The sequence below is a fragment of the Danio rerio genome, chromosome 14 (assembly GCF_052040795.2).
Source record: "Danio rerio strain M-AB ecotype USA chromosome 14, GRCz13ab, whole genome shotgun sequence".
In the NCBI taxonomy this organism is placed as follows: domain Eukaryota; kingdom Metazoa; phylum Chordata; class Actinopteri; order Cypriniformes; family Danionidae; genus Danio; species Danio rerio.
In genome coordinates, this window is record NC_141034.1 from 47,173,653 (window position 1) to 47,185,888 (window position 12,236).

Sequence of the window (12,236 nt, forward strand, 5' to 3'; positions counted from 1 at the left end):
CATGTTTATTTATTTATTTATTTATTAATTTAAAAAATTAATTTTATTTTTTTTTGTTTATTTATTTATCAATTTATTGCAACTCCAACTTTGTCCCCTCATAAGTATTAGTGCTGGGCAAAAATGTATAGTGAATAATTGCATCTAAAATAAAAGTTTATTTTGACACAATTTAAGTGTGTGTACTGTATATATATTTTTATGCGTATATAAATACATACATCTATGCATATATCTGCAAAAAATATATATATATTTAGATATAAAAATATCTGTATGCAATACTAATTATATTTACAACTGACAGCATTATGCTTATTTCTGCAAAGGCCCCATATGGGTTAATCTAAATATGTCCCTAATGGCATGAGTTATAGATTAATATAAAGAAAAGAAATGCATTTGTTGATATAGTGAAGAATTATTATTATACATATTTTTAAAAAGCATGAATGAAGCTATACATTGCACAAATACTCTGAAAAAACCTTGCCACAATCGCCTTTGATTAGGATTTTGCAGCTAAATCATGGGCTTCAAGGCATTAGCTGCTAAATTCCCTCATAGACTTAAGGATACATTACTATTCGACATACACTAAAGCACTCGGGCTCTTTGCTGGGGTTTTAAGAGGCCTCTTAGAAAGACAGATGGAGGTAAAGTGAGAAAGATAAGCGTGAAGTTCTGTGGTGACAGGGATTGTGTGAGTGGGGGGTAGTGTGAAGGACAATGCAAATGAATGTGTTTATGCAAAAGACAATTTAAGCCCAGATTTACCTCTGCTTTACGGAACAAAACCTACAGACACTTTCCTACAAGAATTAAGGTGTCTTTCTGGTTCAGCAGAAAACTCGAGGCTATAATAGTTTCCTCGGATGCACGCAGGCAGAGGAAGGACAAGGCAGGGAGGATGGGACAGAAAGAATAAGAGTGGGAGTGAATGGAGCCCTGAGCCAAACACAAGAGGTCAGAGGTCACCTCACTCTCTGTATTAAAGTGCAGCTTAAGCTGGTTTAGAGAGAAACTCAGAAGCATTATAAACACACAGGCCACCGACGAGCCACACAGCACAGCGGGACCAGACACAGAATAATAATCATGCCAGTTAAAGGACACTGAAGCATAGACAGACCACCACAATTAAGGATAGTACCTGCTGATACTGATATGTCAGCTCACACTTTCTATAACAATCTTTATACACACACATATTGAATGTTATAAATACACTGTAAATGCGAATAGTATTCCTTACTATAAAAATTCTAGTGTGTTTACTTAATTTTAAGCTAATTGTTGAGTTTACTAGAAATGCATTAGTGTTGCTGACATAGTAAGGTATAAAGTTCCCATAACTAATGTAATTTGAGTAAAATTGCTTATAAGGGCTAAGCCATGCTGTTACGCATGCGTACTGGGTGGTGATTTCCCATCCCACATCCCGAGTCACAACCAACCGCCACCCAGCACCGCCATTGAAGGACAGGATTTCATATTGAGAAGATGTACTGCTGTAAATCAAGGTAAACTTTTCGTTTTAATTACTACTTTGATTTTATTTGTATAGTATCAGTAATCTGTTTATTTCCTGCACTTTGTGAAATTGTTTGCTGTTTTGTGAACTAATTAATAGCCCATGATGTTGTGACTAAACGTTTTGACCACTGCACGTTATTTGCAATACTGTCTACTTTACTAGATAAGCTATTTTTAGCTGCTTAGTCCTTTTTAATAACTATTAATAATTTGTAAAGTTAGTAGTAATTTTTAAAGTGGGCGTTATGCGGGCCGCGCCATTTTAAATGATGCACTGAGAGAGCAAGAGCGCGCGCAATGATCCGTTCAAATAGATGTAAAGTTAACACATAGCTGTAGGTCTACATTTTTAAAAAAGAAAACGAAACCTATTTATCCGCATTACAAATACAGTAACGTTAGTTATCGCTGAACTTTAGTGGCGCTTGTTGTGACGAAAATATGCGTGTTTTTTTTTTTAAGATTTACTTTTATGAGATCACCTGCAGGAAGCAGGTGAGGAGATCAGCTGTGATTCGGTCCGGCGTCAGCGAGCGGCACATGACCAGACCAGTCGTTTTTTTCTCCATGATCGCCGGGGCAGCAGCAGTTTTAACCCGCCGAGGCTTTTAGAACATTATAAAGCAGTTTCAGCTCAAAATGGACCCGTGAGTGTCGTAGGTAATTTAGGATTTCGATGCGATTACGATTCGTGTCACTGTATGAGGCAGATACATATTTACACATGATGCTAAAGTGTGCTTATGCTAACAATCCCTATGAAACTTAAAGTTAAACTTATGAAAATGCGAGAGATATTTAATTAACTCATTTATTTGTTTTATATGCTATTTGTCTTTTCTTTATGCCGTTTTGAAGGTTTATTCCAGTGTTGCCGTTACGTTATTGAGTGTTATGTAACGTATTGCTGTAATGACAAATAAATCTGACCAGACGCGACTGAATATGTGTGATGGATAACGTTTATGATGAAGTGGTATAACTCGTACAACCAAGCACAGAAACATCCCTTTGTTTGCTCAATATCACACAAAGGCATCAACAAGCCTTTGTTATAAGCAAACTTTCTGTAAAGAAACAGGCTTTGCCAAACCTGTTAGTTTGCATTTTTAAAGAAGGTTTCACAAATTTTTAACAATTTAGGGCAAATAAATTTGAACAATTACAAGGTTGTTTAAAATGTAGCACACCATTAGAGTGAGTGGCATATTTGGTTTGTAATATCATTATACCCTTTATTTATTTTTTATTTCAGACTACCAGTTTGTGAGCTGATATGCAGTGGAAATGTAAGTTTTGCACTTACACATCAAAGAAAACTTTTTGAACAATACCGCACAAGCCATAGAACATATTCATGAATTGTTCTATTAACGTTACCTTGTCTCCATACTGAGTGTCAGGGTAATTTTAAATCGTTTAATGCATTAAAAGTACATTTAACAAAATTCTCAGCAAAGAACTGCATGATCAAGAATAGTCCGAATATTTTGTCCATTTGAATAATCATCTGAGGACTAGTTAGAAATAGGGTTGTTGTGTTGTGATACCATTAATTTATGTTACAATACTATACCAGCTGAAGTATGGTGATACCAAGTAGTATTGCAATACTGTAATTCATAACTTAAATCCATGAAATAAAGAAAAATGTCAGAAATAATATATTGTATATGTTATTATAGGCCTACTTGAATTTAAATATTTCCCTTATTGTTGAAAAAAGTATTTGCACATCTCTTCACCTAAAATGTATTCATTCCAGCAAAAAAAATACATTAAAATAAAGATACATAAAGAAAAGAGCATTTTTCCAACAAACCTAGGCTATATGAAGTGGTCAAAAATTGTTTCCTGTTGCTATTTTGGGTTTTTCATCTATCATACTTTTTTCACACTTATTATCGGATAAGAATCCAAAGTAATTCAAAATTTCACTTTATGAGTCATTCTTTTTAATAGATTGTCACGGTTGTTGTAGCTATTATATCATATTGACAGGAACAGAAATAAACGAATTCCGATTCAAAATGAACCATCACAAAATATGCAATAGGCTACTATAAAAGGCGCAAATTCTACAGTTTTACAACCTTAGAAGGCTCCATAGACTATTAAAATACAATGATTTATTGTTGCTAAATCGTGTAAGTATTTTAGTGACTTTTTCACATGCAGCTTTATGTATTGTAGGCAGACTGTTAATGACAATACTACCGTTTACAAACTACAGTGGCACCGCCAGTATCTTGGAGCCATAGTATCACGATACTACCATAGTACCGGTAAACCGTGCAACCCTAGTCAGAAAGTTCAGTGTCCTTTTAAAGACATCAATTGAGACAAATATTTATTCCACTTTTAATGCGCATAAAAGTAAGGCACACCAGCAACAATGCCATGATTATATTTAATCGGGGGTTGTGTTTATTACTGTTTGGTGACAAGTATAGCTCATGCTTTTGATGACAGGCGCCGGGAGTATTTGGCAGCTTTATTATTCTTGAACATTTAACTATGTCATGTTAAAGTGTAACATCTGTTGCTAAATGGCATTGCATTGTATCATTGCATGTGTTTCTGATTTCTGTTTTTTGTTTTAGAATTTCGCTTAGCCATGTCAATAACACTTTACGTTTTTGTGCACAACAGTGACATCCAGAAGGAAGTCATAGAGGAAACACCAGCTGTTGCAAGTGCTGCAGAAGGTTTGTTTTCTTTTCAAAACTTTGTGTGATTTTGTGAATTTGTGTTTTTGAATGTTATTAATGACTAATAATGTTTTGATTGGATCTTTGCAGAATTCAATCGAATATCAGGAAGAAATGTGAGATCCAAGTTCTACGCTGCATTGGACACACACTGCTCGTTTGATTGAAATAAAAAAAAAAACAGGAGAAAATTGCAGAAGAAAACTAGAAGAAATTTTCAACATGTTTATTCAAAGGTATTTTTGTGACATCATCTTTGAATCATAATTTGCATTTGATTGCAATAAATTGCATTTGATGTTTTCATTGGGCTATAATGCATGTCTACCTATCTTTACTTTTTCAAGGTCATCTGGCAGCAGTTCTCCGGGGTCTTTCAGTCCTTTAGAGGGATGAGTCTAAAGAAATTTTCAGGATGTGTTTTGTAAGTAGTATTATTGTTTCTGCTTTCTTAGAGTGGAAATGAAGCAGTCATTCCAGTTTACTTCACTTATTAATAAAAATTTTCAATTTTATAAAAATAAAACAAATGCATTTAATGTAAGTATTTGAAAGTAAGAGGGATGTTATATTATGGCCTTTGGAGCAAGAGCATTGCTATGTTGCAAATACAGCAGCTTGTGCCGTCACAGGGTCAGTTAGCTTCATAGGCCAGTGAAGTAATGAATGCATTTCTTTAATTTTTAAACACACTTGTTTTGAAAAGGAGGAAGATTAGCTTGAAAAAAAAATCTTAATAAGTGTAATACCTATGTAATATGTTGAGAGAAATATAGTTTCAGTTGAAAGAACCTGCTGGATTAAGATGTAAAAAGATAGTGTTAAAAGCCACAAAGTCAAAGATGCTCCGTATTATAACCAACCCTGTGAAGTCACCTGCTGTGGGATTGTAGATGGCTGCACCCTTGTTCTAAAAGCCATACTAAAACATCAATTTTCTTATTAAAAAATAGTTATTAATACATTTTTAAAAAGTGTGCTAAATAATGCAAACTTGACTCACTGCTTTAATCTAGCAAAACCAAATGCATTCATGAATCGGTTCCCAATTTATTAAGTTTTCCCTACAAAATATTTATATTGATTATGTAGCACCAATTGGTCTCTCACACATTTGCATTTAATTTCTTGAAAATGTTTTAAAAGTACTTTTACTGCAGTTTGTTTTATTACATTACAGTGTTTCTTTAATTAAAAAAAATTATTGTTCCTTTAGAATAGTATCATGTTCAAGATACTGGAATTTAGTACCAATCTCTGCTGCAATTTTAAGCAGCAAATTTCCTGCTAACATTTTAAGCACTTTTGAGCACATTTTTAAACAGCACTGTTTTGCCATTCTGTTCACATGCTTAACAGAAATGACACTCAACAATGCTCAAATGTTAGCAGGAAATGGATGTTTTTAAAATTACTATATGGATTGGTAATAAATTCCACTATCATGACAAGCCTAGTAGGAGCAGTACAGGCAAATCCATCGTGTTGGTCTACATTGAAGAAGGAGCACCATAGCAAGGCCTTCTTATAAGAAGCATTTGAATGTAAAATGTACTATAAACACAAATAGTCATGCTAATAAGCAACTAGTTAATAGGGTAATTGGTTCCTACTAAAGTGTTACTAAATTAAGCACAAGGAATTGTATTTTTTTCACCTCTGCTTTTGGTCTCCTGGCCACTACAGGCTTTATTAGTGCCATTTAGAATATCAAACTTTACTTATTTTTCTTTCTCTATTCATAGGATGTAACTGTAGAGTCGGACTTCAGTGCAGAAGATGTTGGCCTGCTGACTGTCGTGTGTGAAGATGTCTAAAGAACCTCATTATGGATGCAATGTGGGCCTTTATACTGGAAGGAAAAGTGGTTATGGACTTTGCCACATGCAGTATGTCTCTTTTTTTGCTTTGATTTACACACTGAATTCGGACTACCCAAAGACTTTGAGCAATGCATTTGAATTTGTTCAACGTGTGTTGCTTTTGCTGGGAGGGAAGCGTAATGTGTTTATTCGGCGAGTGCCTATATACTGCTGTGCTTTATGTTTAAAGGTTCAGGTATAATGGCATGTTTAATTACAAAGTGTTGCTTTTTAACATGTTGCTGTTTGCAGTGTTACATTTAGGACTGCAGCATTTTGGTGTTTAAAACACTTGTTTTTTTTTTACCAAAAAAGTGTATTGTGATTTATAGGGTTGTCAAAAGTATTGAGTTTGGTACCAATCGGTACTGAAATAAATAAAATAAAAAGTCCATCCATTTCCCACTAACATTGCAAGAACTGATTGGTCATTGTGTTCACATGCTCAGTAGATATGACTGATTGGCTTTGAAGGTCATTATTTTTACCACACTTCACCACTGTTCACCAGGTGCAAAGATACAAAGACACTGGATAACTTCAAAGCATTGTCGATCAGTCGATTCATCACCAGATAGCTTATATGTTAGCTTCTAAACAAATCAGCTATCGACATGGCTTTGAAACACTTCAGTGTCTGTGTAACTTTGTTTGGACTCAGTGAAAAATGGTAAACCTATGACAGTCACAGCCAATCACAGTCATTTCTGTTGAGCATGTGAACACAGTGGCCAATCAATGGTGTTTAAGAACGAGCTCAGTAGCACTCAAATGCTGGTGGAAAATGGATATTTTTAATATTTCAGTATTGATTGATACCAAACTCAATACTTTTGACCACACTAATGTGATATTTTCTGTAGGAAAATCTAAACTACACAGTCTAACAAATTAGCTTTAAAGCTTAATATCAGTTCCTCTGTGAGTGTCTATATGCTGCCATGTTTAAGGTGCTGGTGCAATGGCATGTTTAATTACACTAATTCAAGTATCTTTTTTCCAAGTGTCAAGTATTTAAAGTTTTTTGATAGATTTTCAAACCTTTTCGAAAACTTGTGTTTTAGGGTTGAACATGTTTATTATATTTTTTGTCTGTATTGCTGTTTACAGTATATTACAGCACTTTACAACAGGTTTTTACAAAACTGTATTGTGTACAAGTGTATTGTGATACTAAAATATCACAAGTGTATTGTGAAATTCTGCTAATTTTGTCAAATAAAATGTTTACATTTAAGACCTGTATAATGTCATTACTTGTAGGTTGAACTACATATTTTATGTTCAGTTTAATTGAAGAAAATGTGGAAACCGATTGCACGTAGTTTCTTTAGTTGACATTACTTAAAATGGTGGATTAAAACAATGTTGAGACTACTAGCATTCAAGATGTTAACTGAACATGGTAGAACAGTATTAGTTAAATAGAGTTATTAAAGTAATCTTACTATAAAACCCTAAGTAAGATTACTAAATAATGACAAGTATGTTAACTAGAATTTTCTATTAAACTTACTTAATTTTTAACAGTTAGTTTACTTTATAAGTTTTAGTTTTCTTACTTCAAGGCAATAATTAAACTTAACTTAAGATTTCCTTGTAAGTTTATATTGCAAAAATAAGGCAATCGGTTTCCAAACTTTTTTTAAGTAAACTGAACATGTTAGAATTTACAGTGTATGTTAACAACATGAACAAAAAATGTAATAAATGCATTGTTCATCGTTAGTTCAAGTTACTAAATTTAATTACTTACATGATCAAGGTTTCCGCTACATTCATTCTTCCATGGCGAGGCGCCACATTAAAATTCATCCCGCCACGGCTACATTAAAGCTTCTTATTATTTCAAAACATTCATTCATTGTTGTTGTTTTTAATAGCGAGTGATAATCGCACCAAAACGCATTAAAAGGTGATTGAATTATGACAGACAAACTGTTCTGTTACCGTTGTAGGGCTGTGCGTTATTTGTTTAACACTATAAGGTGACATGCTGACAGACTGACTGACTTACTAACAGGTGTGTGATGCGTGAGGCCAGCAATCACGACGTAGCTTTCAGTTAAGATGAACACAGTTTCCATAACTACTTTATTTAAAGATAAAGGTCTGTGATTCTGCACACAAATACTTTAACGTTATATTGGTTGAGTAGTTTATTGCCGTTTCACTTTACTTCAGGATGCATTAATACTGATCTGTAGGTCTATTAGGACATTCATAAATATTACTAGTAAATCTAATAAATGCTGGAGACATACTCACTACATAAACACACTAAATCGCACTTCAGCAGTGTTTATTTGAGAGCGCACAAGAAGATCTGCGCTTGAGCAGCGTGTTTGGGGGCGTGCAAGAAGTTTTGTGCACGAGCAGAGGAAATCAGCGTGCAAGCAGAGGTTGGCATGCTCATATTAACGTTACATAAATCCGCACTAAATGCGACCCGCTCACCACATTTCTACATTTTTCATTGAAATACGCCATAGGTAGTTGGTAGATTTGTGTGAAAGACCTGCCGCCACAGCTGGAAAAAATCCTAGAGGAAACACTGATGATGTTTCTACACTGGTTAAACATCAGATATTTGTTTGGTCTCATTAATCTATTATTTCTTCCAGATCAAAATGAATTGACTATGTAGAAATTAATATTTATATTAATCGCAATCCAGAATTTTTTTCTCTGAGGATTATATTTGTCTCAGAACTTAGATTTTTTTTTTGTCTTATTCTTTTATTATATTTCATAGCTGTTTATTTATTTAGCTAGTTAGTTAGTTAGACTTTGTTTCTCTCATATTATAGTGTCGGGCAAAATTTATCGCCATTAATTGTGTCTAAAACAAAAGTTTGTTTTGACAATTTAAGTGAGTATAGTTGGATTATTATTATTTATTTTTATTTGCTTGTTTATTTAACAGGGACAATACACTTGACATTTTTATACAAAGATAATCAATAATGCGTACATAGGGCATATAGCATGAAGCTAATTTGGATGCACATTTCAGAATCTTACTGGAAGTAGTAAGTCATCTGTGGACTTCTCACATACTGTTTTTCGAATTCTATGATTGGGCTGGGCGACATTGCAAAAAATTATCATGATATCATGTTTTATATTATTCGATATCAATATTTATTGAATATTTTTAACAATACATTTAGGAATATTAGAGATTTTTGTTATTTAACCACTAATTTACCAACATTACTAAGACAAATAGTTTTAATAGTCAAAAAAAAAAAAAAATTTAAACAAAATATATCCCATGTGTGCATCATGCATGCCTCTATTGCAAATGACAAACCGACATGCTAAGCTTATTGGCATTGCTTTCAAATAACTCACTCAGCAGCCACACTACATAGTATGGAAGTATGTGATTTTGGACACAGTCTGACTTTTGGTCCCACTTTATATTAAGTGGCCTTAACTAATATGTACTTACATAGGAATTAATAGTTTGTTACAATGTACTTATTGTGTAAATACATGTATTTACTATGTACTTATGCTTGATTAAATACATGTATGTAATTACATCTGTAATTAACTTTTGTAAATACATTTGTAAATACACTGTTGACAATCCCTTACACAATAACCTACCCTTAAACCTACCCATGCCACCAAACCTGTCCATAACCCAAACTCTATTCCAACTCAAAAGCACCACAAGTGTTCTCAAATACATTAAAAACACAGTAAGTACATTGTATTTATTTTTTGATGTTAGTACATAGTAGTTAGGGACACTTAATATAAAGTGGGACCTGACTTTTAACCTAAGACTTGATTAAAAAAAAGTGCAAGTATTGGCAAAAATGAACAGAGTATGTCATCGTAAACAATGTGATTATGTTCTTCAAATGTATTGTGACTTGATTTTGTAACCCTTATGACAACCACAATGTTTGTTTGTTTTTTTTTTTAATATTTTAAGTAAAAAATCATTAAAAAACAAATAATATAAATCATAAGTGAATGCTTGCACTGTATTTATATGTTATATTGCATTTGTCTACAGTTGAATAGTGTCCAGAAAGACACTTCATGCTGACCAGCTGTCCTTGACCCTTGGGGTTGTAGATGTGTGTTTAAGACCTACTACTTAGTTACAGGGTTTAGTCTCATTGAAGAGAGGAGTCTTTTTCTAAGAATCTCTTTTAATCAAATCACGTCCATCTGCTTTCATGACCAGTCTTTAACCTTTGATACTATAAACACAATCTTCGCTCCTAATCATTGAATGCTGCAGACCTATAAACACTGGAACGCAGTCCATCGAGTTCTTTTGAATGTGACCGTGGGTCAGTGGGTCAATTGTCAGTCAAAACCGCAATTGCGAATGGCTTTGTCTGCATGTTAGGGTTTGGTCAGTGGCCAACAAAACACTTACAGAGAGTTTCGGTTTCTAATTGCTCACAGTCCAGCCCTTAGTACCTGACAGCCTTTTCCTTTATTCCTCTCCACACAGCCCTTTCTTCATTGAAATTCAATCGCCGCAGAAATAAAGACAGGCAGAGGAAAACATTGTGGTGCCCAAATCTATTTTACACATACACAGGCATTCCATCATTGCAATCGGTGCTTTAACCAAATCCTTTTTTTTTTTTTTTTGGGGGGCGGCAAGTGAAGCATTTCACTATGCAGATGCTTTTGTGAGTAACACAGTTCAAATAACATTCAGCTGAATTGTTTTGAACGTGAAGCAGATTTGCACAACTTTCAATCAGCAATTCATTCTTTGTACACAAACCAGAGTTTCCCACACATAGACTTTACTTGGGCAGGCCACCCGGGTATATTTGGAGACTTTATTTTATTATTAGAGATGTATCGATTCACTGTGAGTCAGTTGAAAATTGACTCAAATATGTGGCGATTTAAACCAGTAGAAATGTTGAATGAATTGCAATACATGGTTTGAACAGAGGGGACGCTGTGTTCTTGTTTCACATGCACATCAGCAGCGAGCAAGAGGTGGGACGGCAGAATAAAATGCCAGCAGTTAGGTGTGCCAGACATAACACAAACTGAGTACATGAAGGTATATTTTCTATTATGTAGAAATACAGAAGCAACATCTCAAGACATCAGCCAGGAAATTAAAACTTGGCCACAAATGGGTCCTCCAAACAGACCATGAGCCTAAGCATACTGGCAAATTGGTTAAAATGTGTGACAACAGAGTGAATGTTTTAGAGTGGCCATCACAAAGCTCTGATCTCAATTCTGAGAGTTGAAAAAGCTTGTGCGAGCAAGACAGCCAACAAATCAGACTCAGTTACACCAATTCTGTCAGGAGGAATGGACCAAAATTCCTTTAAACTATTGTGAGAAGCTTGTGGAAGGATATACAGTTTAAAAGCAAAGCTAAAAAAATACCAAGGAAATGCATGTAAACTTTTGACTGTCTAAAAACAAATAAAAAAAAATTCTAAAAAGACCAAAAAAATTCTCTCATTATATTGACATTTAACAAATTTCAATAACTTAGGTAATCCTAACGGACCTAAAATAGTAAAGGTTTAGTATGATTTACCATCAGACATTTTTTTTAAAAATGTTTATGTTCCTTTTTGTTAGACTGTATGTAAACTTCTGGTTTCAACTGTACTGCAAAAAGACCTTTTATTACAGTACAACAAATACAGCCCATGGAAAAACTACTGTCACAGAAGTCTATACGCAAAAAGCTATTAATAAGCCAAACCACACAAACCGGAGGATTGGCATCTCCTCTTGCTCTTGCTACAAAGATCACATGGTGCATTAGTGTTTTCATAGCAAAAGTGTGAAGATGTTTTTCAAACTAAAAGAGAAAGCTGTACTGTTACAGAACCAGGTATTATATTAGGGTTCCTTTTTTACCCTCTATTTATCAATTTTGTTTATGCATCATTTAATATGCTTATTGTATCATATATCATATTCTAATCAGTACTTTATGTCAGTCCCCTGGAGCAGAGGCCCTATTGACCACCTCTGTACACTGCTCTCTGGTTTAGGAAAGCTTTTCCTCTCCACACCAGCCATCCCAGTCCCCAGTGAAAGTTTTTCATAAGCAGGGGACATAGTAAATGTGCAAAGACCTCAGCTTATGACAAAAAAAAGA

At 34.2% G+C, this 12,236-nt stretch overlaps 1 protein-coding gene and 1 long non-coding RNA gene across 7 annotated transcripts in view; one reads left to right on the forward strand and one right to left on the reverse strand.

The window, feature by feature from the left end:
- The window catches only part of LOC147834029 (uncharacterized), a 1,152,336-nt gene that overhangs the window by 1,115,694 nt on the left and 24,406 nt on the right, over positions 1–12,236 (reverse strand). The gene's annotated exons all lie outside the window — the stretch shown is intronic.
- Positions 1,475–4,242, forward strand: LOC141377583 (uncharacterized). Its single transcript, XR_015508016.1, has 3 exons — positions 1,475–1,523; positions 2,792–2,825; positions 4,189–4,242. It is a non-coding gene; the product is annotated as an uncharacterized LOC141377583 (long non-coding RNA).